The following is a 5859-nucleotide window of genomic DNA, read 5'->3' on the forward strand; positions in this document are numbered from 1 at the left end:
CCAAGCTGTCCGGATAAAGCCAGGCTTCCGTCCCATTGCCGGAGGGAAAGCCAGCGCCGGGCTGACTCGGCCTGGCCCTCCGATCCCCCTCCACCCTGCCGTGCGCTGGCGCCAGGCTTCACAGGCCAGTCCAGTGAGCACCCTGCCCGCTGACTTCCGGTTGGGTCTGGCCAACCGGGGGGCGCTGGCAGGAGGTCAGAGGGAACAGGAGAGTGCAGCTCCTGGAGGCGTCTCTGTAGGTGGCCGGTTTCCTTGACCTGAGGCTGCAGCTCCTGTTCTTAGGGATCTTCCCTCTCCCTCCTCTCTCTCTCTCCCCCTGCGGGCTCCGGCACACACCCTTCCACCTCCCCCAACTGGAGCGGAAATTAAATGGGGCCCCAGACGTGACTACTAGTCCAGTATTGCAGGCCCGTCTTCTTGCCCCTCACCCACACCTCTGCCAATTGCCCCTTTATCAGACTCTCCTTGAATCCCTTCCTGCACGTGCTCCCCCTTTCCCGTCAGACTCTGTTTGATCATTGGTTGTAGAAGTCGGTGCAAAGTCACGCATTAATAGACAGGATCCTTGGAACAATTAGCAATCAGAAGCGGAAAAATTGCTTGCTAATATAGAGTCAGACCCCATTTTTGATGTTAGCAGACAACTTTCAAAGCCTAACCCTCCGTCTTCCACTCTTGCCCTTTAACTAGAGGGGCTGATAGGAAAGCCGGGGTGCTCCCTCTCTGGCCCCAGGACGTTCCAGTCACGAAAGCCCCCGCTGTGCCAGGAGCCCTCACTCCAGCCCTGCCCCCTCAGCACAGGAAAAGCCAAGCCAGCGTCCTTGCGCTGCCCTCTGAAGTCGTTTCGGACCCATGGGGAGGCTGCCCTGCTCCGCCCAGAAAGCCTCATCATGCGAGTCATAAACCTGTTCATGCCTCTTGGCGGCTGTGCGCATCACCAGTCTTGATCTGAACCAAATTTTGGGAAGGGGGGTCCATTCTGTTTCTGTGGGGTGACCACAGTAATCTTCATCCACTAACCATCAATGAATTCTCGTTCAGCTTACACAAATCCACCCAACGCAAATTCAACAGCACACAATTAGCTGACAGAAGGAGCGGGGGTGAGAGCCGCTGGTCACCTGCCGTTCCAGCCACAGAGCCCACCCCCCCACCCAGGACAGAAGGAGGGGACATGCCCCTCCTCCCCTGGGCTGTCTCCCTCCTGCAGGCTTCTAGTATAAGTCTTGGTGGGTAATCTGAGAGATTTTTCAAGGGAAACTTTGGCAGTATGAGATTTTCTCATCATAAATCACCCAACTACGCCCCCCTCGAAAAGACCAGAGCCCCCACTAATGCTCACTCCTTTGGGGTTTATTAGGTGTTTACTTTTTTGGTTAAGGCTGTCTTCACCTGTAAAGACTTCAGTGAAAGGAGGAAGTGACCAGGAGGACAGGGTGACACCTCGGCACTCAAGGCCTGGACGTGCAGCTGGGGCTCACAGGGAGCCCTCCCCATTCCCTGCCCTCTGGGTCCACGTGAACTGTTAGATTCCGTGGCAGTCTCACACACTCCTCCAGCTGCCTTCTGCCCCAGAACCTTCCTACAGGCGGATCCCTGGGAAAGGCCAGAGCACTGGCTCAGCTAACTCCTGTTCATCCTTCACACCTCAACCTCGACGCCACTCTCTCTGGGGTCCCCGCCTGCACCATGGACCATAGCCCTCACCACACAGTGCCCGTCCACCTGAGGGGTTCTCAACTGCATCCCTCTCGTGGTGAAAGGCAGTGTGAAAGCTAAGACCAGAACTTAGAGCTACCAGAGACAAAGCAGAAGCCCAGATAGGTTTTTAAATAAATAAGTTCTTTATTATTTTAAATAAATAAGTTCTTTTCAAGTACAATTATGTCCTGGACAACATTGTTATATGTTAAGTCTGGCAGCCGCTCCGTGATGTTCTTCAGCACCTGATGCAGAGCCAGCACATAGCGAGTACTCGGCAAATTTACTGGGTGACCGAATGGGGATCTGGTGAGCCGATGCGGAAGGAATGAAATCCAAGCGGGACGTGGGGATCGTGCCGGTAAAAGGGAAGATCACTGTCTCACACACACCACATCCACTCACAGCACGTCCGTGAGTTTCAAATTGAGCATCAATGAATAGAAGCAAATTTTACCAACAAAATTAAATCACTTATGGAAATCAATTATGTAGATTCCAAAACCAAAATCTAATTACCTAAAGATAATGAAGAAAACCTTACCCAGAGAGACCATGTGATGACGACCCTGATGGTCGTGTATTTCCTCCTCAAATGAGATTCGGATTAATGCACTCTTAAGAGAAGTCTTCAACAGGAGCAGGGAAGATATTAATTCTGCACTTTCAGATTCTACATTTTCAAAGACCTACCCTTGAGTCGTAGGTGGATTATAATGAGCCTAGAATTTGTGGAGTCTGGTGCTGTTAAGATACGTTTCATTTAATCCTCCCCGCAGCCCTGTGGAGGATTGGCCAGAGCTGAGACTCGGGCCTTAGCCTGTCTGAGCACACGGACTGGAAGCCTGAGAGCAGACAGCTGATCCCAGGACCTGTGCCCATAACAGCTGAATCACACGTCCTATTTGCGTTCTTGACTTTTGAAGACATAAGAAATCACACATAAAATGTCCGTTGGAATTTTTTTTAATTCAACCGTCATAAGAAAACACCATGAGGGCCGTAGGGTCTAATACAATCTCACAGTTAGGATGTAACGGCTTCTGCATGATAATGAGAAAGTGTGTGCGGCTGGGAGGGACGGCGTGTGAACTTGAGGGCCTCCGTCTGGCACAAAGCTATTTGAGGGATAGAAAAATGTGTCGAGCGTTGTTTCAGAGAGACTGCTGTGACCTCCTCCTGGACCTTACAGCTTTCCGTCCTAATTCTAACAGTTCGTTCTGGGACATGCCCAGGCTCAGTCCACCCACCCCTGCTACCACCTTCTCGACCCCACAGGACAGTCCTCCCCACCGAAGCGCCATTCTCCTGGACACCGCCGTCTTGAGAAACGGGCCCCCACGCTGCTGGCCCCAGAAGCACACTGGCTCCTTGGCCTTCGACCTCCCACTCACTCACTTGCTTTCTGTCCAACTGCTCAACCTGACGTTTTGCTCACAAGGAGCTGGGACACCGGTTTGTTTGCCTAGAGCTCAGAAATCGCAGCGGAAACCATTCCTACATCAGACAATTCTCCATGTCCCTGCTGAGGGTCAGAGCCCGGGCCTCCCTCCACGCCCCCAGGCTGGACAGTGGAGGGACTGGTGTTCCAGGTGGAGGACCCTGCAAACCTGCAAAAGCAGGAAAATAAGAGGTTCACTCAGTGAGCAAAAATGATGCTATTTTTCTTACTCTGATAACCAGTTTCAGCAAGCACTCAGTATTCTCTCGGAAGAGAAATGAAAATGTGTTTTTAACTTTTTATGACAAATTTTCTGTGCAGTTGCTTTTCTGGTGCATCGGTGGATCTCCTCACATTGCCTGGGAGCAGGTTGCACACTGCCGGCGTCAGAAGATCCATTTCCACGGTAGTTCTGTGACGTAGAATAACCCCACTGTTACTAGGAGCTTGGCCTTCCAGCCTGGGGGCTCTGAGTGTCTCTCCCCGTCCCCCCAGCCACCTGCCCAGCCTGGGTTCTCTGTGAGAACATCTCCACGGGAAGGCGCCGCAAAGGTGGTAGGATTTACTTGCTTAGTCTTGTTTCAAGTCACTCCATAGCTCTCCAGTTAGGGAGGATGAGACAAGCCACGAGAAAGAGGTTGCGCGTTTCTCCCGGTCCTCAGGTGTAGACGGTGGGACATTGAGGAGGGGGCAGCCTGGATCAGGAGAGACAATCAGAGACCTAAGGGGAACCTGCTGGTCTCTTGCAAGGTTAAGACTCCAGCTCTCAGAGCCTCTGCCCTCCTCGTGCAGGGATTGAGTGTGGTGACACCAGCTACGGTCTGTGTGTTTGTGTTCCCCCAAAATTCACATGTTGGAAACCTAACGCTCAAGGTGATGGTGTTAGGAGGTGGGCCCCCCAGGAGGTGATGAGGTCATGGGGATAAGCCCTCCTGAGTGGGATCAGTGCCCTTATAACAGAGGCCCCAGAGAGCTGGCTTGCCCCCTCTACCATGTGATGGCACAGTGAGAAGTCTGGGACCTGGAGGAGCTCCCTTACCCAACCTGCTGGCCCCCTGATCTCGGGTCTCCAGCCTCGAGAACTTTGAGCAGTAAATTTCTGCTGGTTAGAAGCTGCGCAGTCTGCGGTATTCTGTCGTAGCAGCCTGAACAGACTCAGACGACACCGGGCAGGACCAGCCTCAGAAACCCAGTGTATTTAACGCTGTAGCAGACTCTCCCCTGAAGTTGCCTCTGCTCCTGATCAATCCAGGCCCTCCACTTCCTGGGCCTCTGCACCGTCACAGTGACCACAAGTGGAACACTCGCTCCTTTACTTAAAAGGAAAAACTCATTTTTTTTTAACCCAAGTGCCCAGGGTGCTTACAGAGAACAGAGCACAGTCATAGGCTCAAGGAAGGGTCACCAGCAAACGACCAAGAGGCATGTCCTGGAGAGAGGAGGAGGAGAGGTTCTGTACGAGAGTTCACGCTTGGCCTGGCAGCAGGTGTGCACGGTGGGTGAGCTGTTTTCTCCCCAAGCTCATTTTCTGTTTCGTTAAATGAGAAAAGAACAGTGGCTACACACGAGGTGTCGTCAGGACTAAGTGAGACACTTTATCTAAAGGATCCACACAGCAACAGGCACTGTCCTTAATGGGGGAGAGCCACCACCTGTGTCCCGGGTCCCCTCTGCTCCTGGCCCTTCTTTCCAGCACTGTCCCTCCCACTCAGGGTCTCACTGCCTCCCACTTGTGGGGGATTCGTGATGCGTGTCTGGAGCTCTCGGGGAGGCACAAACATGTCAAACTCAACACACCCCAAGCTGGATTGAGGGTCTGCCCATAGCCAAACCCTCTGAGCTGCCTCCCCCAGGTCCTGTCCCACCGAGCAGCACCACCAGACAGAGAGCTTGTCGCCTCTCTCCCCAGCCCATCCCCTCCAAGTTCAAACTACCACCAGTCCTGCTGGTTTTACCTCCCAGGTGTCTCTCACATCTGCACACTTCTCTCCATCCCGCTGACACGACCATGCTCCCAGGCACCGGGGCTTCTCGCCTGGGTTACGGAAGAGCCTCCTCACCGGTGTCCCTTCCTCTCCTCAGGTCAGTCTCCAGGTTCTTCTCCACAGGGCAGGAACACAAGTCTTCAAAATACAAACAGCTTCATAGCGGCACCATCACCCTCCTTGTCAGCCCCACCTAAACCCCTGCAAAGGCTTCCCATGACTTTGAAGTTGAAGGTAACACTCCTTAATGAGGCCTATGAGGTTCTGCGTCATCCATCCTCCTTTGCCCCCACTCCCCTGTGCTCCTCTGCTTTAGCCACATGGGCCTTCCTTCAGGACCACATGCTCACTGGGCTCACTCTGCCAAAGGGCCTTTACTTATGACAGTTCCCTTTGTCTGGAATGTTCTCTGCCACCCTCTTTCCTATTAAATTCTGATTCCTCCTCCATATCACATTAGAGCATCCCTTCCTCAGAGAAGTCTTGCCTACCCTTCCTTGTTGGGTCCTAACCTATGATCTGCTCCTCCATTCCGTTTGTCTCAAGCAATGTTTTAAATTTATTTGTGTGATTATGTGATGAATGTTTTTCTCTTTGAATATGTGGTCATCTCCTTGAAGACAGGGACAGTATTTGCTTTTGCTCATTGTTGCATCCAGCCTGGCCCATGCCTGGGCCCAGTAACTGTGGCAGAGTGACCCAATACCCAAGTGATGGGTTGGGAAGAGCAGG

The sequence above is a fragment of the Diceros bicornis genome, chromosome 23 (genome assembly GCF_020826845.1).
Source record: "Diceros bicornis minor isolate mBicDic1 chromosome 23, mDicBic1.mat.cur, whole genome shotgun sequence".
Taxonomy (NCBI): domain Eukaryota; kingdom Metazoa; phylum Chordata; class Mammalia; order Perissodactyla; family Rhinocerotidae; genus Diceros; species Diceros bicornis.